Consider the following 22,186-nt stretch of genomic DNA (forward strand, 5'->3'; position numbering starts at 1 on the left):
ATGGTCCTACCACAAATGGCAAAAACAAAACAAGGAATCATTTAATGCTTTAATTTACAGATGCTTAAAAATACATTTATCATGATTGTATTTGGAGAGTTTTGTTTCAATAAAATCACCAACCCAATAATAAGTAGAAATGTAAAAATTGGTATGGAAATGCAGACAACTCAGTATAGCCAAGTATTATGGTAAATATTCACCTTCTATGGGTTTGGTACTGTCAAATATCAGAATGGGGATTTCCTCTGTTTTTCTTGTGTTTTCATTTTAACAATGTTAATTTTGCCAAGTGCTTTCCGTATTTATTATAACCAAATTTTTATACTATTGAGATGGTATATTGTAATGGTCCTGTATTACTGTAATAAATCCCACTTGTCCATGGGATAAACTGTTATTACAGGGATTCCAGTGAGGACTTTTAAGTGTATAATCATTGCTGTCATAATAATCCCAATAATCTCATTTTTTAAGACTTGTAGTGGTATACCACCTTTATTATAATCACTCTTAAATATATGTCTTTTATAATCTAATAAAATATCTTCTTGATTGGTTTGGCTTCCTTAAATATTCAGTGCTCTTCAGTCTTAAATGTAATTGTATAAGGCCTGGGCATTCTTTTTCCACACAATTAGGCTGACTGTCTGATACAGAAATATCATTATCCCTAAATAATAGTTTTTTCAGCTCTTGAAAATTTCTTGATATTATATATTCCCAGTTTAAAATAATAAATTATTTAATCATATTTTATGAACTCTAACACATGCCAAGTATTATGTAATGCTTTTAAAGTGAAATCTCATTATGTCAACATCAACAATCTGATTTACAAAATCATATTTGAGCCCAGTTTCTCTGAACAGAGCCCATATTAATAAATCAGTGGTCCAAAACCTTTAAAGGAGCAATAGGACTAGGGCCAGAGCTATAGTATAGAGGTCAGGGCATTTGTTTTCCATGGACAAACCAGGGCTCAATCCTAGGCATCCCATATGGTCTCTAAGAGCACAGAGTCAGGAGTAACCCCTAAGCACCAATAGGTGAGGCCCCCAAATAAACAAAAACAATAAAAAAGCAGTAGGACATATTTTAGACATGTGGGCCATATAATCCCTGTTGCACTCACTCAATTCTGCTGTTACAGAAAAATGTCTCAATAATACCTAAATCGACAGGCAATGCTATATCCCAGGAATATTTAATTCACCAAAAGATGTAGTATGCCCACAGATTATAGCTTGTCCCTGCTCTTAACCAATAAATCTAGTTGCCTTCCTCTTCCTCAATATTTTCCCTGATTAACAAGTAAATCAATCTCTTATTTCTGGACTGCTACCATAGTAATCTAATGCCATAATTACACAGTTGTTTTTATGTAAATGTCTTATGTCTTCTTTGTTAATGATATAATAAAATATTGTGTCAAGGATGGATTTTATATAACTTTTATGTTTCTCTATTGTATCCCATTTAATGCTATACTTTACAGGTGCTTAAAAATAAGTTTACCATAATTGTATTTGGAAAGTTTTGTTTTAGTAAAATTTACTAAACCAAGAGTAAACAATAGTAACTTAACAATTGGATAATAAAAGTACTGCTATGGAAATGTAGACAACTAAATATAGCCAAGGATCTATGAAAATATTCACCTATTTTATTGATAGAGGATTAAACCCAGAACCTCACATAGATATGGCAAGCACTCTATCACTGAGCTATATACTTACACTCTGAAATATTTCTGACCATGAGATTTTTATGCAGCAAAATGATATACAATTCCATTTTCAGAATTTTCAGTTACTTTAAGACTTTGCTATAACAAAAAAATTCTAGTATCTCAAACCTTAAAACTAAGATGCATCACTATAAGCATGAAAAAAAATTAAAATACAATTTTATAGATGTCAATTATATTTTTTTTACATTTTAGAAATGCCACTTCCCAAAATAAAAAAAATTTTAGTGAGTTCCCTTCTTTGAAAATGATGGCTTATCTTTTATATCAATACTTTCGAAAATAATCCTAATATGCAAGTGTTTTCACTTGCATATTTCTATGACTCTTCTTTGATATTATGAGATTGAAAGAAATCATGTCACACACATTCTTTTGTCTTATTAAGTACAGAAAAATATTAAATATGTTATATACATAGTACAGGAAAAGTAATAAATATGATACAAGGAGACTTATTAAGCAGAAAAACCAATAATCTCTGAGGAGTATCTTTGACAAGACTTGAAATTCATTACAAGTTATAGAAGTGAAATATGGTTTAAGAAGGATAATTGTCTAACAGGAAAAGTAAACAAAGGTACAAGACAGAACAAGTAAATAATTAACTTTAGTGAAAATATTTTAATGATTTTTATTGCTGAAATTATTAAATACTCCAAATCATTCTTAAGTCCTTGTTTCCCTAGTTAATTTAAGTACAGGCCAAAAATCCTTTATTTCAATATCCCTTAGTGCTAGGGACATTCATATGCTATGAGTTAGCAAGGCCACAGTGGACATTTGCTAGAGGCATAAAACTTAAGAAAGATTCAGTAGGCACAAAAGTTCTTCATTCTTCATCTCTTTGAACTAGAATGTGAAATCAGGATTAGCAAAAATGAAGCTGGAACCCTGACAACAGTGAGGCTTCATTTTGTCTACTTTTATAAAAGATACTTTGACCCCTTTCAAAATGTAAGGGCTTTCCTTTAAGTTTTGTTCTGGAAAAATTGATACCTATTCTTTTATGTCATCATGTGTAATATTTTCAGCAGTCACTATTTCTAGCATAAGTTTTAAAATATTTTTATGTTGTACATTACATTTGAGTCACAAGAGTAAAAGAACAAGTAAAAAAATTGTTTTGTTTTATTTATTGGGACCATGCTTATGAAGTTCAGGGTTTATTTCTGGAGTTGTGCTCAGAAATTACTCCAGGCAGGCTCATGGAACTAACTGATGTGAGGAATCAGATCCTAGCTGACTGTATGCAAGGCAAACATCAAACCCACTGTGCTATTACTCTGGCCCATTAAGAGTAAAAATTTGGGGCTGGAGAGATAGCATGGAGGTAAAGCGTTTGCCTTTCATGCAAGAGGTCATCGGTTCGAATCCCAGCGTCCCATATGGTCCCCCGTGCCTGCCAGGAGCAATTTCTGAGCATGGAGCCAGGAGTAACCCCTGAGCACTGCCGGGTGTAACCCAAAAACCACAAAAAAAAAAAAAAAAAAAAAAAAAGAGTAAAAATTTACTTCAGAGAAATTTTGAATAAAAAGTTTTTGCTCTTATAAAAAAGTTGTTTGCTCTTTCAAAATGTTTAATTACATATTAATAATCTCCTGCTAAACTGATATTAAAACATAAATACATTCTAGAATCTTCATAATTTTATACTATGGGGATTTAAAAAATATATTTAAAAATTGTGGCCAGAGAGATAGCATGGAGGTAGGGAATTTGCCTTGCATGTAGAAGAAGTGTAGTTCAATTCTTGGCATCCCATATGGTCCCCCAAGCCTGTCAGGAGCGATTTCTGAGCATAGAGCCAGAAGTATAACTCCTGAGTGCTGGCGGGTATGACCCAAAAACCAAAAAAAAAAATATATATATATATATACATATATATATATGTATATATATTTGAAAATTTTAAATAAAGGAAATTACTTTTCTTATTTTAGTTAACATAAGGTATACATAAAACCTCATAATTAAAAATATTTTTACTTTAAACACCGTAATTACAAAGTAATTCATAATACAATGGTTTGTCCCCAGATACAAATTTATTCATGATTTTTCAGTTACACAATGTTTAACCCTTCACTAGTGCATATTTCCCACAATTGAAGTCTCATTTCCCACCCGCCCTCCCCCACTGCCTGCCTGTCTATGGGCAGACATTTTCTTCTCTCTCACTTTCCTGTTTTTTATTTTTATTCTTTTAGACACTGTGGTTTGCAATACTGTTACTGAGGAGTATCATGAGTAGTGTCACATGTTTTAGCACCCAGTTTTCGCCCAGAGTGATCATTTCCAACTATTATTGTCATAGAGATCCTTTTTCTGCCATAATAGCACTCTCCAGCTATTTGTGGGAAGCTTTCTACCACTGAATAGGACCTCATAATTTTTAAAAAGTTCTGAGTTTGCAAAAACAAAAAAATAGATATTGTCAACAGCTGTGAGTGTTCTGGTATTTTACATCTTTATCCAACATTATATATGTCGAATGATTTATAAAATATAATCTATTTTACGTATGTATAAAATATCTATAAATAATTTAGGATATCTTGCAGAGGTTTCCTCAATAGAAGGCTAAATATAGCCCAAAACAATTGCTTCACTGATTTATAAATGCTTTGTGGAAAAAAATGCTTTGTGAAGTATACAATAATTAAATGCCAATAAGTGATTTAGTTCAAGTGAATAACAAAATTATACAGTATAATACAGTATCGATAACATACTACTAACAAGGTGGAAAACTAATGAAATTAACTAGCTTTCAATTCCACCAGATTAAAAGTGAAGCTTTTTTTATTGTTTGGTTTTTACAAATTTAGTCTATAAAGAAAAGTACAAAAGCAATGTAGTGTGGGAAAAATATTTAAAGTATTTCAATGAACTCTGCTTGGATTATTTAAAAGAAATCACTCTCCTGAGTGGGGAACCAACTCTGATGATACATAGTATATATTAATTGAAGCTGAAGAAATTATGTTGTGATATTTTAGTTATTGTTAGTGGGAACTCTGGTTTGTGCTACAAGAATAAAATTAGTCATAAAAATAAATTAATAAATAATTATAAATTATTAATATATTTATATTAGATATTTGTTTATATAAATTATAAATAATTAATAAATTATTTATAAAAATGGGGCTGGGTGGTGGTGCTAGAGGTGTCTGCCTTGCAAGTGCTGGCTTAGAATGGAACTCGTTCGATTCCCTGGTGTCCTATATGGTCCCCCGGTGTTCCATATGGTCCCTCCAAGCCAGGAACGATTTCTGAACACGTAGCCAGGAGTAACCCCTAAGTATCAATAGGTATGGCCCCAAAACAAAAACAAAATGGGGTTACTAAATCAAAGTAAATTCAATCTTCTCTTTCAGCTGTGTGCAGCCAGGAGTTAGGAAGATGTCTTCCAATCAGAACAGAAGGGAGGCTTCGAGGCAGTGTGTAGTTGTGTTGTACAGAATACCAATACTGAGCATTTTTAATAACCAAACTAAAAAGTCATCCTTTCCCACTGTTTCCTCTAAAGCGAGGAAAATCTGTATTATCTATATTTAATATGCCTGATAAGACTCTGAATGCAAACTGACTGAAAACAAAACATATTTTAGTAAAGATAAAGCCTCAGATTATAGTTGTTTCCCATAAGATTTTGTGTCAAGAAAAATGTCATAGAAAAATTATTTAAGGGGCTGGAGAGGTGGCGAAGCAGTAGGGCATTTGCCTTGCATGCGGTGGACCTAGGACGAACCTTGGTTCAATCCTCCAGTGTCCCATATGGTCCCCCAAGCCAGGAGCGATTTCTGAGTGTATAGCCAGGAGTAACCCCTGGGCATTACCAGGTGTTGCCCGAAAAGAACAAAACAAAAAAATTAATTAAATAATTAAAAAAAGAAAAGAAAAAGTGTTTATATATGTATGGGAGTGTTACTTAAAAGTACATTTTTCAGTCAACAAAATTTCAGTGGCAAGGATTACTACAAACATTTCAGAAGTATATAATTAATAATACATTTGTATAAAAATACACACAAATGTGGGCTATATTAATAGCAATATTCGGTCTACTCAGAAAGTCAACTACTTGATGTATTATATAAGCAACTGTTGTGGGCAAAGGACTTAATCTGGTGCTAGTAAAGATGTGTAAGAAAAATATTTTTTCTTCAATTATACCTGTTATAGAAAATATACAATAATGCTTCATTATAGGTGATAAAAAGGAGACAAATTGTTACCTAGTATAGACTATATATAAGACTCTCAAAGTAAATGCGAAGATGACTGAAACTTAGACTCAACTCAGAAAACAGTAAGCATTTGGTAAGGAAGACATTCATCAACATACGACATAGTGCTAAGAATTAATGGCTATGCCAAAGGGACTTGAAGAAGGGAGTTCAATTTTTATCAATCAAAATATATGTGAAATAGTAAAAGTATGTGAAAATGAAGACAGGCAAATATATCAATGTACAGTGATGAGCTAATACAATTATAATTCTCCAGTCTTGTAACACTTAAAGAAAAGTCACCTTTGAATTATATTTTTCTCTTGTCTCCTAATCAAGCACAGGAGACCGTCTGTCTCAGCAATTCTTGACCAGTTGAACATGTCTTTCTGTTCAATGCGATGGCCCTAGGAAGCAGTGCTTCTTGGGCTCTGTGGTACCAGGAAGTATCCATTAGGGCAAGGAGGAAGGAAGCTGAATGGGGGCTTCAGAGTTGCACCTGGTGATGCTTGGGGAACAGTAAAGTGTATGCAAAGCAAGTGCCATCATCCCTCTAATTTCACTGTTCCCCACATTTGAATTTTGGGGGATTGCTTCAATCACATCCTTTTGATCCTGGAGTCGTCCAAGTAATAATTTGGAATATATGACACTCGGAATTCAAATGGGGATCTAACAGGGTCAGCTGTAAGGCAAGTGCCTTATCGCCTGTACTGACACTCAGAATTTGTTATTCTAATACTAATCGTATTAATTTTCTTTCCGGAAGGAAACAATATGTGCCCATTTCCACCTCTGCTCATTCTTACTTTTTCTTAAGATATAATTTAAAATACAGAAGAGAAAATTGGGTTTTTATAGATAAGCATTTATTTACAGCAAAACTGTGCTAACCCAGAACATGGTGGTAAAAGAAGCCCTGAGTGCCCCTGATATGTCCTTTTCTCTTACCTGTATCACTTATCACTAGTATGAGTTTAGAAATACAGGTATGCAGTTATAGCTAAGTGTAGCCACGTAGTCTGAGTTTAATTGAAATTACTTGCAGCTTTTGAGAGAGCTAAATGACAGCAAAAAGACATTCAAAAAAAAAGGTTAATTTATAGTAATTATTCTGAGTTTGACTACTGTATTTCACAGTGTAATATGTCTCAATGTATACATTCAAGAAGTATTTGCCAATAGTTCTAATACTTATATAACACCTTATGATGATAAAAACAAACAAACAAAACAAACAAAAAAACAATGAGTAGGAGAGGGACTGGAGACTGGAGGGTACAGCAGAAAAGGCATGCTTTATGCCAATCCTGGCACTACATATGGTCCCCTGAATAATCAGAGGTGATCTCTGAGCACAGCCAACAATAGGCCCCTGGATACACTCAGGTATAGCTCCCAAACCAGAAAACTAAAAAATGAGATGAGCAGGAGATGATTAAAAAAAAAGTACGATGTAACATAAAAAAAATAAAATAAAATAAAAAAAAGTATATGGTCTCCAGGTAATAATAATTTAGTTACTCAAAACACACCAAAATTGAAGGACTAAATTCCAAAATCATTAATAGGTAAAACAGAAAAGGGGGCAGAGAAATAGTAGAGTTAGTAGGGCACTTGCTTGCATGCAACTGAGGTTCAATTCCTGGCACTACATAAGGTCCCTGAGCTCTGCCAGGAATGATCTTGGAGCATATAGCCATGAGTAAGCACTCAGCATTGCTGGAGGCAATCCCCAAAATGGCCCCCAAATTTTAAAAAGTAGAAAACTAAAAGTCTTAACACATATAATACATTATAGGGAAAACATTTTAGGCTTTTCTTTTATAATATGATGTCCAAATTATACCAAGGGCACTGACAAGTAAATGTTTATATGTAAGTTCCTTTCTGTTTTCTTTTAATAATCCATGATTACACAAAATCTAACATTAAATGTTAATCTCACTTCAGTTACAATGACAACATATACTACTTCCCTTTTATAGAGGTCTTTAACAAGGCTAGTACAAAAAGTGCTACTGAATCATTTACAGGCAGCTAAAAGAAGAAATTTTCTTTCTTGATTAGAATACATTTCCAGTACAGTTTTCTTCACATCTTTATCCTCCTCATCATCCCATTCCCACCCAAGCTCACCATCGCACCAAAACTATTTGATCTTGAACCTTTAAGTCTTGCTCTTTTGTATTGTATGCATCAGTGAGTCCTCCTGTTAGAAAGAAAAATCCAAGCTACTCACTTTATTTTTATCAACTCAGAATCAGAATTAAAAATAAGTCAAAAGATACACTGTAATTTGAAATGAAGCTTTTTTTTAAGATGAAGAATAATAAATCTCAGACTAGCTTCCATTCTAGAGACAATTTGCAGTCTTTCTCACTGTGTTATGCATCCACTGATAGCCACACACAATTAATAAAAATCAAGAGCAGAAACATTCTTTTAACCTAGGTATTGTTTTACATGACATAAAAAATTGGCACACACAGAAATTCTTTATACAGTCAAGAAATCATCAGATTATAAAGTTTACTGTAAATAGCAATTTCAAAATGTATTAAGAATTTAAGGTAATAAATTACTCAACCCCATATACTGCTAATAATTTCCCCCCTCATAAAGAACATGGTCTTCTCAAATAATACAGGCACCTAATTTCTTACACTGAGATGAAAAAAAGGAGTAACATCTTAAAAACAGGTGAAAATTAAGTATTTTAATGCCAAGAAATTCATTCATATTTAAGATTATTTATAAGATAGCATAGAACAAATGACCTACATATAGTTGTATACATACATGAATGGATTTTAATTAATGCGCTATTTCTTCTCCATCCATTTATTATAAATTGATTTTAAAGAGCTCTTTCAGTATAGATTCTGAAAATCTTCATGGCCATTAATATTATTACTATTAATAATTATTATCTGACAGAAATTGTCCCCTTGGCATTAAGTGTTCAATTTCAGTAAACGACCAGTAACAGAGTCTGAGAGCATCTAAGACATTGATACAGGGAAATCCACTTAAAAACAAATAACCAAAGCAAAAAATTTTTTTTTCAAGTCTCTCTAAACATTAGGACTTATTTCATCCACCAAATCATTTTCACAAGGTTATATCACCTATGTGGATTAAGACTCCCCAATGATGTGGCAAAAGAAATTGGATCCTAACCATGGTTAAGTTTAGTGGCTACTGTTGCTTTTTACCTTTTAGCTCTTTCCAGTATCTGATGCTTACCTGATCTGCTTAGATAAAATGAAAAGGTAGCTGTTTTTCTAAGATCTGTCCATATATCTTGTATAGTTATAGGATATTACATAATTATAATTATAATCATAATACAACTATTTATGCAATATATCTTTCTCTGGTGTGTGACTGTAGGAGTGGGTGCTGGAGAGGACAAGGACATGTATGTACTGATAAGTCAAACCTTATCAGTAGGATTGAACTTTAAGCTGTAAAAAAATATCTTCCAGCCATTTTTTTCTTGAAATACTTTTTGTGAGCATTACAGAAATAAAAGCCAAAATAAAAAGTAAATCAAGGCAGCCTGAAAATAAAAGAAAAAAGCGATTACACTCTATTTTATTGACCCTATATTAAAAAAGATCAAAGTATTCAGACACACTGAATACTCAAATATACAAAAGTCACAATGAAAGGTTTTGGAGCAAAACGTGCTGCAATATGCTACTATGATTAAAAGCCACGCAATCTGCAATCTGAAAAACCTCTGTAACAAGAAGAAAAAGGTGCTAGACAAATAGCTTTATACACATTTGTGAAAAATAAAAGGCTCATTCTGTCATAGTTACACAAAAATTAGGTGTGCCTTTAATCCTTACCTGGAATTCAAACATGTTTTCATCCCATTTACTTACATTCAAAGAATCACTGATGGTTAATCCAGGGAAGAAAGTATTATTTCTGCGATACTATTACATGTGTTTTCAAGTCTGACCTCATCCTAACACATGCTAAGGATGACACGTTAACACATGCTTTCAAAACAGACAAAAATCCTCATCTGGCTTTTCTTGTACTTTTTGGTTTTGAATATGTGCAAGTATTACCGGACAGAAAAGAGAATAGGGGAACAGCGATGAAGTACACCGTATGTTCGCACAGTAACCTGAGTTCACGTCTTTGTTCCAGGATTCTAATCTAGAGTCACCGCTAAGAATTCCTCTACTAACACATCCTTTTTACATTATTGCTGGCAAAAGTTAAGTCTTCTGGCAGGTTCAGTCATTTGGATCATTCTTGCCTGCATAATAGATTTCAATTCTAAAAACCTGCAGCACAACCATGGGGGAGGGGGGCAGCGGGGGCTGGTTTCAGGACAATCTGATAAAGCAATGTAAAGAATTGCAAAATGCAAAAAACAAGAACAAACCCTTCAATAATGAGATGAATGCAAAGTTATTTTTCCCAGGGGAAGAGTTTGGAAGAAATGCGATACCGAGGACTAAATTTTCTTTTAGCCGCTACGGACCTAGCCAAAGCTATCACCAACCGTGCTCTCAAGGAGCAAAGGTTTTTTCCCTTCCTTTTGAGAGATTCCCTGCACAGTATTAACGGCACAACTCAAAAACCATGAACAGCAACCACGCCCTTCGCACCGCGGGCAAGCCAGTCTGTTTTTGCTTTTCGTCCAGCTGGAAGTCCAAAAAAAAAAAAAAAAAGAAAAAAAAAAAACGTGCATCTTTCACCTACAAACAAGGCTTTGCACCCGTTTCCCTCAACCAGACTGGAAAGAGCATCTTTAGATCAGTGCCTGGATACAATTCTTAGTTCAAGACGCTTTCTCCTGGGCTGATGCCCCGAAGAGTCTTCCCCTGCTTACCTCCCACAAACCTGCGACGCCCGGCGGGGCTCCGGGACGCTGGAGCTTGAGCTGGTCGGTGCGAGCAGGACTGCGCGGCTCCCGGATCCCAGCTCTGCGCTCTCCCGGGAAACTCCAGTCTAGCCCGACCCGTAAGCGGGCGGCTACTAAGACCTAGGCCCCGCCTCCCTTTCCTTCCACCAATGATCGAAACGGAAGCTGTTGGCTCCGCCTTCTTTCCCACCAATGGGAGAAAAGGCAGCTTGTGACTCCGCCCCCTGGTGATCTCGCCCCGGCTCTGGCCGGAGGAGGCGGGAAGCTTTGCCCAGACTGGGAGCAGCCGGGCTTCTCTGTCTCCGGCAGCCCTTCAGTCTCGGAGGGCTCGAGGACCGCTGGGCGCCGCTTTACTTACTTAACACCCGACCTGACCGCGTGTACTACTATGGGGGAACTCCTCCAGACTATTCCCTCCTAGCCCCGCGGGTCTGGCCGCTTGAGTAAGCGCTGACACGGCAGCCGCTTCTTCCTCAGCCACGCTTCCTTCCCTCAGCGCTCTCGTTGCCTCTCCCGGCCTGCGCGGACTTCACACTTCAGTCGCTTTCCCCCACTTTCACGCGGACCCAGTTCCCCTCCCTTCTATCCCGGCTGTGCCAGCCCTCTCCCCCCACCCCAGACGGACGGGGGAGAAAGCTCCGTCCTAGCGCCGTGGAGGAGCCTCGCGGGCATCCTGATTGGCGCAGGTGAGCTGACCCCTCCCTTCCTCCCTCTTCTTTCCGGGCACCCTCTCTCTCCCTCTCTCTCCCTCTCTCCCGCTCACCTCCTCCCACTGAGAGTCAGGAAACTCTCTTCCTATTGGCTGAATGTGGCCCCGCCCACCGCCTTATGCGCTACCGCCTTAGCCTTTCGGGAAATGTAGTCCTAAAGCGTGACCGACGGAAAGAGCACGACGGTAGCCGGGACTACAAATCCCAGAAGCCCCCGCGCGACTCCGGCTGGGCAGGATTCCGGACAACGCCTGGTTCCTCTCGGTTCCTTCCGGCGTCGCCGGAGTGAATTGATCCGGGAGTTGAAGAGGGCTCCAAAGGTGGGAAGTGAAGTCAAGTGCTCAGTGGCCGGTAAGGTTACTAGAGCTTGTTCTGTTCTCTCCCGGTGCTTGAGCTCCTCCAATCCCGTCGCCGAAACGGTCTGGGTCTCCAGCCGGGGCCGAGGCCGAGGCTGAGGTGCTCGGGTTTGCTTTTGGGCAGGCGGAGGGCGAGAGCGGACGGGGCTAGGAGCGGGGCCCTGAGCTCGGCGTCTGCGAGTGGCCTGTGCGCGAGCGGCGGAAAGCGGGCTTTGCAAATGCCGCTGACCCGGCCTGGGCCTGCTCGCCTCCTGCCTTCGGGAAGTCTCCTCCGGTTGCTGTGGGGGGGCGGCGGGGAAGGGTGAGGTCGCTTTCGGGTGCTGCGAGAGGGCGGATGTGCCTGGGGTGGGGTCCCCTGAAGGTGTGGCTGGGGGCGGGGAGAAGAGCTGCTTTAGAAGTCGGGAGGAAGAGGTGGGACCTTGGAGTTGCTGGGCTTTCGGGGGCACCCTAGGGATGTCCTTTGGGGGCCAGTGAGCTCTGCCCCATGCTTGATAAGAGATTCTCCCGAGGGTTTCGTCTCTGTATCGTGGTATGGCTTCATTGAAGAGGGAGCAGATCTGTGCTCTGCAGAATCCTGGCCCCCCCTTTTTAAGCTGTTTTCAAAGGCCCTGGGGTGCTGGGGAAACCCGGGGGATTAGTGACGTACCCAAGGTCACACTTGGAGGGACAGGACAGGACAGGCAGAGCCTCTTGATCCGGTTCGGTTGTCCTGCTTTGGAATCCGAGAGTCAGGAGTGAGGTTATGGGTTTTTATGGGGATGGAGGGAGTCACCCACTAAACTCCTCTTGCAAACAAACGTTTGGAAGGTTCAGTGTTTCCTATATCTCCCCCTTTTACTTGGAGACTATTATATGATAGACTACCATTTCTAAAGGCAGATAAAAGGGATCTGAGATGTTCATTCCTTCTGTGCAATTAAAATATCCATTCTCCCCCTGCAGCCTTTTTTGTTGTTGTTCTTATATTGGAAAACTAAACTGAAATTCGAATTGTTTCACAAAACTTTTTTTTACACATTTAAAGATAAAACTTTTTGGAGACTTTCCATATGCTTATTCTTATAAAAGAAGATAATTCGATATTTTAGATTAGATTTTTTGGTTTTTACTCTGATCTTCATTTCTTGAGTATGTGTTAACTCGGCCCCTTGTTTACTGCTTTATTTTTTAAGCATTAACATTAAGTCCACTTACACTTTATACTGAATGTAAAGTACTGGGCTTGATCTCTTATTCTTTACTATAGTTAATTAAAACTCACACTTATTATCATCGTTCTTTAATAGAATTTTAGGAAATGGTTGATTGATTGATGAAGATTTTACTTTATAAGTGTTTGTATCAAAATTAGGTCTGTCCTGATCAGTAGCAACTTATGGTCTACCTTTATATTTGATGACCCTTGAAATATACTTTATTTTGAGTTCACTCTGCAGTTATTATCAACGATATGTTAACTTTTTTGTTTTGTTTGATTTTTTTTTTTTTTTTTTGCCACACCAAGGAAGGTACTGAGGGGCTGTTAAGGCTAGTGCTTGGGCAACCTTGCTGTGATAGGAATTCAGAGTGTGGCACTCCTGCATGCAGAGCAGGTGCTTGCTCCAGACTATTGACTGATTGCTCCTGTCTCATTTTGTGTTTAACTTGTTTTGTTTTAATTTTTTATTTTTGGGGGTCACACCAGGTGATACTCAAGGGTTAACTCCTGGCTCTGCACTCAGGAATCACTTCTGGCATGCTCTGCTGGGGGAGCAGGGATCGACCTGGGTTGGCTTCGTGTAAGGCATGGCTTCGTGTAAGGCAAGTGCCCTTATAATGTACTATCTCTCAGACCTCCGATTTTGTGTTTAACAAAAGCATTTTTTAGGATCGCAGAATTACATTGCCCTCTGATTAAAGTCAAGATGTGAAAATAAATATATCTTCTAAAATAGAAGATGAATACCAAAGAAGTATAGTTCAGAAACATTGTAGCTCCTGGTTACTGCACTACATAAGGAAGAGAAAGAACGTAATAAATGGAAAATGTGGAGATAAGTGACTCTGCTATATTAGGAGGGTGTGGTAGTTTGTATAGATCATAAATAGCTTGAGTTAGTGGTAGTAAATATATATTTCCTAGATGGCTGTGTAGGTTCTTTTTGGGTGTGATAAGAACTTCAGATTTTGGATTTCAAGTTGTAAATTGGATTTATAAATTAAAAGTCAGGAAAACTTGTAAATATATGAAGTAAATCTGATTTGTTAGCATTTGTTACTTTGACCTCCATTCAATTCTATGGCTAATTTTTTCTCATCTCTGAGGTTTATTTATCTATTTATCTATTTTATTTTTGTGCCAACATCCGTGCTCTGGTTATTTCGGGCTCTGTGCGGGAGTCACTCCTGGCATTCTTAGGGGGCTATATGGGATGCCAGGGATTAAACCCAGATTGGTGACATGCTAGGCAAGCTCCTTACCCACTGTACTATCACTCTGCCTTCTGATGTTTGTTGTAGTCTAGCTATTTCACCTTTGTTGGAGTAGTTTCTGTTTGGGTTATTTTCTTTTCATTACTTATATTGCTTACAAAAAAGAATGAAGAGGTTCAGTTTAGTGAAATGTAGGGTCGTCCATGGAGTAAGTAAAGAACCATAGCATAGTGCAGATGTGAAATACTCATGTCTCTTAGACTATTTTACTTGGGAAAAAATTAAACAACATAAATATCACAGTACTATAATGTACTTTTTTAAGTGCTAAAAGCTAATGATTATTTTCAATCCAGCCTTCTATCCATAGCCCTGACCTTCCTATTTACCTTGCCTTTTTGTTACTATATATGACATCAGCTTTCTGAAGAGGCTTTTGTTTTTGGTGTTCAATTTCCCTGCCTTATATGCCCCCTCTACCCTTTCTAAAACTGAACAGTATCTATTTAGTTTTCAAGTTTCAGTTTAAATATTCGTAAATCTTTCCTGACTTTCTTTAAGAGACCCCTCTTTCTACAAACTAAGAAAGTTTCTGCTGTATCATCACTAATACTCTGTGATTTTGTAGTGCTATACAGAAGAAACTTAGTTCTTTTTCAAGGCTTACTTCTTGTGCTCAGGCATAATTTCTAGCAGGACTCAAGACCCCTAAGACATGCCCGTACAAGGCATGTGCCTTATTCCTGTCCTGGGTTTTTTTTGGCTCAGGAACTTAAGTATTTCTATATTTACTTGATTCTTCTGTCTCCACACTATACTGTAAGCTTCAATTATTTGTCAAGTGCTCCATCTTACTACTTACTTACACAGTATCTGGCACAAAGTCAGTGTTCAGCAAATATTAGCTGAATAAATGAATACATGATTGAATGAATTAGTGTATCACTCACTCAGCTTGGTACTAAAATACAGAAATGAATAAAACATACATGCTTCTCATCCTTAACTAAAAAGTTGTCCTAAGTTTCATATAATTTGTAGAGTGATGTTTGTTTTTACATAGAAGGTTCCAAAATTAGGGAAGTTTTCCTTTCATAAATGGGAAAGAATCATTTTCTTATAGCCTAATGTGTGTAATAGCATTTTGTATACTTAAACCTCTTCTGAATATTTTAAAGCAGTAGTCACTGTAAAAAAGAACAGAAATAGAAGAAGCTAACTTTTAATAGATTCTTTTATTACCTAATGCTATCTCATTTTATCCTCAAAGCAGGTATATCATAGTAGTGATAACATATATCACTGAGGTCATCAAGTTCAGAGTAGATGAATTAGATTGCTAAATGTTTATAGAAGTAAATTATTTTGATTTGAGTCCTGATTGTGTTTCAAAATTCATGCTCTTTCCTTTTTTTATTCTTCTTTATTTCCTTGATTTCTTTTGTAACCACATTCAGTTGTGTTCAGGGCTTACTCCTGGCCCTGCACTCAGGGATCTCTCCTAGCAGTGCTCAGGGGACCATATGGAGTGCCTGGGTTCAAACCTAGCTCAGCCATATTCTAGACAAGCATCATACCCGCTGTACTCTCTACTTCCTTCCCTCTGTCCCTCCTTCCCTCCCTCGCTCCATCTCTTCCTCCCTTCCTCTCTTCCCTCCGTCCCTTCCTCCCTCCTTCCTTCTTCCTTTCCTCTCTTCCTTCCTCCATCACTCCCTCATTCCATCCCTCTCTCCTTCCCTTCTTCCTCCCTTTTGTTCCTTCCTCCCTTTTCCCCCTTCTTTCACCCATCCTTTCCTTCCTTCCTTCCTCCCTTTCTTCCTTTCTTCTCTCCCTTCCTCCCTTTCTTCCTCCTTTCTTCCCTTCTTCCCTCCCTTTCATCCTTCCCCCATCCCTTCCTTCCTCCCTTCTTTCTCTCATTCTTCCCTCATTTCTCCCTTCCTTCCTCCCTCATTCCTCCCTCCCTCCCTCCCTCCCTCCCTCCCTCCCTCCCTCCTTCCTTCCTTCCTTCCTTCCTTCCTTCCTTCCTTCCTTCCTTCCTTCCTTCCTTCCTTCCTTCCTTCCTTCCTTCCTTCCCTTTTCCTTTGAAATTTACTTTTACTATTTCTTGTTCTAGACAAAGTAGCTTTTTTTCGGGGACAAATAACAGGCTGTGCTCATTTCTGGTTGCACTTCTGGTTCTGGGCTTAGATTCAGGGCACCTTATTGGGTACTGGATATTGAAGTCAGGTGGACCAGGTACATGGCAAGTCCCCTTCTTGCTGTGCTACTGCTCTCAAACCAAAGTGACTTTGGAAAATTAAGTTGTTCCTATTTCCAAGGAACTTATATTTAAAGCTTTTTTTGAAGTTTATGTAATATTTCATTAGGTGTCATACCTGACACCAATTTTAATTATAGGATTTTAAAAGTGTACACTAAATTAATTTTAGGGATGCTTTTGTTCTCGAAAAAAATTTTTTAATTTTTCACAGTGCTATATTCTTCACAGTACTATAGTAATGGTATAAAATAAGTTTAATAGTTTTGAGTTAACTCATAACTTCTTTGACCCCACTTTCCCTAATCTAAGGAATTTTTGACTGTACAACACCACACTCTGTATTATTTTGCAGTGCTATTATTTACAAAATTAGCAGTCTTATACACATTTATAATTCGCTCTCCCACAGATATATTTTTAAATTTTATTTTATTGAAACCATTGAGATCTACAAAGACCTTTATAGTTGAATTTCAGATATACAGTGAATCAGGCCCATTCCCACCACCAATGTCAGCCTCCCTCCACCCATGATCCCAGAGTGCATCCTATACCACCACTTTTTGCACCTTGGCTTGCCATATAACAGGCTGATTTAAGTTTAGATCGTTTTAAGTTTAGGTCTCTTAACTGTATTATTATTGAGTTTGGTTTGGATATTTAGTTCTGTTTCTTTTTTTCTCCACCAATGCACCTGAGACCACTTGTGCCTGGCATCCATCTTTTCCCTCCTTCTTAATTTTATAGTAAAATGCAGAAATAAGAGGTAAAACAAAGTAATTTTTATACCAAGGTTCTATGAAAAAGTGGGAGCCCCTACTTAAAAGATAAAAAATAGAGAAATAAAAAAGAAACAACAACAACAACATAAAATGTATGTGGCCAGACTTTTTTTTTTCATAGGAGCAGCAAAAGTTGGGGGGGAATAGGGAGGAAAAGCCATTGGCCTAAAAAGAGGGAGACCCTACTCATGAAGCATCTTGCCTTTACACTAACTACAAGCTCCGGGCATACTAATTTGTTAAATCCTAAAGTCTTTCTTCATGGTCCCAGTAAAGTTCTTCTCAATAATTGTTGTTGCAGTCAGTAGAAATCCTGGTTTTTACACAGATCCTCTTGAAGTCAGGGTGTCATGGAGGATCTTCTGGTTTCATCTGACCATTAGGTGATGATGCAGAGAAACCTCCTCTGAAAGCAAGTTGTTGCTGTTTCCAAGTCATTAGGCTGTCATATAAACCTACTCTGGAGCAAGTCAGTGCCAGTTCAACATTAGGGCCTCCCCCAGTAAAAGTTTGATTTTTTGATACTGGTGCAAAAACTATACCTGTTCCAAAGATGGGATCCAAGATTAAGGGGTTAATAGCCAATGTCTGATTGACTGAAGCCCAAGTCAGGTTACTATGATAAATGTTCAGGGTGAACAGCCCCACTTCAATAAAATATTTAGAGTTCCTTATGGTATTAAATAAGAACTTTTTTTGTAAACGTAAGATTTCTCCACTTTAATGTGCCTATCCAAAAAGGAACAATGCCACATAATACTACTGGTGCACATAGGTTTAAAAATAACAGGTTAAATAATCCCTATAACCTGGTTCTAACATGGATTCAGAACCCAAAAGAAACTTTTCTACTAGAATTTTCTACTAAAGAATGGCATGAGGAAACTACATTTACATAAGGAAATATACAATAAGAATCATCGTTTTTATTAGAAGTAATCCATAACCCACTCTTTTTGTTGTTTGTTTTGGGATCACCTGGCAGTGCTTAGGGGTTAGCCATTCAGGAATGGCTTCCCAGTGGTCTTTAGGGAACCCATTGGGTGCTGGCCGATTACAAAGCAAGTACTTGACTTTTAAGTGACCCCATCCATTAATTTAATGTCTTCCTCCCCCTCACCCCAAAGTGATTTGAATCTTTTTAGTCTCAATTTCATTTTTTGTTTTTGTTTTTGGGCCACACCTGGTGACTTTCAGGGGTTACTCCTGCTATATGCCCAGGAATTGCTCTTGGCTTGGGGGACCATATGGGACTCTGGCGGATTGAACCGTGGTCCATCCTAGGCTAGTGTGTGCAAGGCAGACACCTTACCACTTGAGACACTACTCCAGCCCCTTAGTCTCAATTTCACTCTTTTGTATTTACCTAGAATTACAGGTTGCTCTAGGGTTAAAAATGAAGAAAAGGAATGAAAGATAAAAAGTTTTTAGTAGCAAGGATATGAAATATTAGATAATAGCCATGGAACATACAACGTGTTAGTTATTTTACTCAGGTCACTTCCTTACTATAAGTATGTATAGACTTGATAATAATATTTTGATTTATTCATCCAATATTTACTGAGTATTAAGCCATTGACTTAAATCTTTGAAATATAATGAAGTGAACATATATTGAGCAATAACTTACATGGCAGGCATCTGGGTAATCATGCTCTTATATAATTATCATCCTCATAACAACTGGAAGTAGAGATATTATTATCCTCAGTTTAAATGAAGAAAGAAAGTAATGTGAAATTAACTAACTTGTTCAAGTTCCCACAACCAGGGCTCACTGACTTCAAAGGTTCTATTTTCAATCATTGCAGTAAAACTGACCTCCGTTGTAGGATTGTTGTCTTTAGATTTGCAGTTACAGAACATTTTATGTTAGCTGCACGTTATGTCACTGTAGTAGGTAATAATTAAGTTCAAATTTACTCTAGGATATTCTTAAAGATTCAGAAATTAAAATCATTAAAGTTAAAACACAAACCATTAGAGAAAACTCTTAAAATTTATTTTATACTAGTTTAACTGCATTTTAGCCTCTTTTTTCTAATATTTTACTAGATTATTTTTCTTTCTAATGCCAGGTAAAGTACTTGAGTTATTCAAAAGTCCCATTGTAAAAGAAGTATATATATTATAATAAGTCACAGTATGAGCTGTTCATTGTGAATGGTTCAAAGATTGTTTGGGGAAGAGTGGAGATATCTAGCTCTTGCTTTATGTAGCATATGTGCATTGGATAGAATGGTCATCACCTACACATTTTAATAATTATTTTTCCTTTTTTCCCCCTTCAGATACAGTATTAAGCATGTCTATAAACTTGAAAGGGATAATTTTTATAAGGTAGTACAGGTATGTTCCCTGAAGTTAATAGTGTCATGTTCTCTAACTTGGTTCTTTTCCCTCCAAGACTTTACATCTTCAAGGAGATGGACTGTATCTGACTTTTCATCACCACATCTCCAACAGACAGTGTTACTGATTTGACTATGCAGAATAGTAGGAAATAAGAAGACTGAAATTTCTCTTTATGGCTTTTATAAATTAGTGACTAGAAGTAGGGAGGAATGGAAACGTATAGATAGGAAGCCTTTTAATATATTATTTTTATCTGTTAGTTTGTTAGATAATTTGGAGTCACAGGGTGATAGTAAGAGATAAAAAATAGTTCCTCTAACAAATTTAGTGAAACTTGCCTTCATTCTTCATTCAGCTAACCTATCTTAAGAATGAAAACATAAGATCTAAGTTTCAACCATTGAATTTTACCTATCAAGGTAGGTAGGGGAGTCCAAGGGAAAGAGAGGGACAGAGTATAGAACGCTGGTGGAGGGAAGTTGACGCTGGTGGAGGGATTGGCATTGAAATATATGCCTAAAACTCAACTGTCAATAACTTTGTAAATCACTTGTTTAATTAAATGAAATAAATTGAAACATAAAGAAAATGAACTGTATGAGCATGAGAGATAGTACAGGGATATGATGCAGCCTACCTGGGTTTGACTTCCACGCCCCACGTATTGATCCCCCCCTACACACAACACTATCATCAGGTGTGATCTCAGCAGTCAAGATTAAACCCTGAGCATGATCAAATGTGGCCCCAAATTTTGCCCCCCCCAGCACACACACACCACACACACACACACACACATACAACATGTAAAGAGTATGAACTGAATGTATGTGGTGATTGGAGTTTAAAAAAGTCTGAAAGCTAAGATATTACTTCCTTGCTTATTTATGTATAAGATTTTTACAGACAGTTGGAAATGGTAAATGAATTAAACATTGCCTCTAGGCTACAATATCTACCTGTATTGGTGCAAGGCCTAATTGATTTATTTCGAGGACTTTTAAATAATATTTTATTCAAAATACAAAAAAAAATTTCAGAAATATGAATTCTTTGTCAAAGACTTTATTTGCAATGGAATTGGCATTTTGGCATTATTGTCAAAACTCAAGAATTCTGAAGTGTGATCTTAATTTTGGTTTATTTACTATTTTCAAATGTAGGTTATATTGTATATCTGCTTCCCTGCCTATGTACACTGTAAGCAGATTGTTTTCTGTTTCTGTATCTTTCCTGCTACTAATGGCATTTATATTTGAAGTGATTGGGCAATTCAAGGTAAGAAAAATGTCATTATCAAGATAAAACCTTTTCCCATTAGCACCAGTGTTAAAAAAGAAAAAAGTGCCAGTGTCAATTTTTGTCTGGAGCTAATAATTTTATCAATATTTGTGGCAGTGTTTTCATGAAAAATTTTGTTAAAGAAAAACTATTGCGGGGCCGGGCGGTGGCGCTAAAGGTAAGGTGCCTGCCTTGCCTGTGCTAGTCTTGGACGGACCGCGGTTCGATCCCCCGGTGTCCCATATGGTCCCCCAAGCCAGGAGCAACTTCTGAGCACATAGCCAGGAGTAACCCCTGAGCGTTACCGGGTGTGGCCCAAAAACCAAAAAAAAAAACAAAAAAAAAAAACTATTGCATACCATAGAGGACTTTAATCAATTAGGACTCATTAAGTTAAATAGTAGCAACTAAAATTATATGATAAGTAAGTCTTGACTCCTCTGATAATCTTTTAAAATAGAGAATATAGGAATAGTATGATAGTAAAGTTTAATGAAATTTCTAAAGGATTTTAAAGTATTATATTGAAGAAATAAAGTCAGGAAATCTTACTATATATATTATATATAATATATATGAAGTGAAAAAGAAAGATATACCTTGAATACCAAATATTTATTGGGTTAAGTTTTATTTAATATTCTAGTGTGCAAGATTGAACATATTTCAAAATCACAAATGTTTTTCAGTTTTTTCCTCCAAGTGTTTTTATTTAAAATTCTGCCAGACCACAGTTTAATAATAGGAAAAAATTGAGGCTTGTCACAACTATAGGTATATTTTACCTTAGACTTGTTAAAATATCTGAGAAGTTATTGGTTATGATCTTTGTGGTTTCTGTTTCCTAACAGCTAGTTCAGAGACAAAATATTAGTTTTTAGATAAACTCGTTATCCTGTTCCTTTTTTGAACTTTCTGTGTTAATCCTGTATAGTTTACCTTTGATAAGTTGTCTGAGGTCTAAGCTGTTTGATTATTACTTTGCTATGCAGTCTATTTCTGAACATAGCTTTATTTATAAGTTAATCTGTATACATTGAGAATGTTCTTAAATTAAATTTTTTTTTGTTTTGAGCCACACCAGGCTATTCCTGGCCCTGTTTACTCTCTAGGACCATATTGGTGCCCTGGGATTTTAACCCATG

General features: G+C 37.0%; 2 protein-coding genes across 2 annotated transcripts in view; one reads left to right on the forward strand and one right to left on the reverse strand.

Annotated features, from left to right (window-relative positions):
• The window catches only part of SERPINI1 (serpin family I member 1), a 92,797-nt gene extending 81,619 nt beyond the window's left edge, over positions 1 to 11,178 (reverse strand). The window contains exon 1 of the mRNA XM_049774463.1: positions 10,850 to 11,178. The gene's annotated coding sequence lies outside the window, so the exon portion shown is untranslated. The remainder of the gene's footprint in view (positions 1 to 10,849) is intronic.
• Positions 11,179 to 11,824: 646 nt separating this feature from the next.
• Positions 11,825 to 22,186, forward strand: part of PDCD10 (programmed cell death 10) — a 45,944-nt gene continuing 35,582 nt past the window's right edge. Inside the window, exon 1 of the mRNA XM_049774483.1 lies at positions 11,825 to 11,943. The gene's annotated coding sequence lies outside the window, so the exon portion shown is untranslated. The remainder of the gene's footprint in view (positions 11,944 to 22,186) is intronic.

The sequence above is a fragment of the Suncus etruscus genome, chromosome 6 (assembly GCF_024139225.1).
Source record: "Suncus etruscus isolate mSunEtr1 chromosome 6, mSunEtr1.pri.cur, whole genome shotgun sequence".
NCBI classification, from domain to species: Eukaryota; Metazoa; Chordata; class Mammalia; order Eulipotyphla; family Soricidae; genus Suncus; species Suncus etruscus.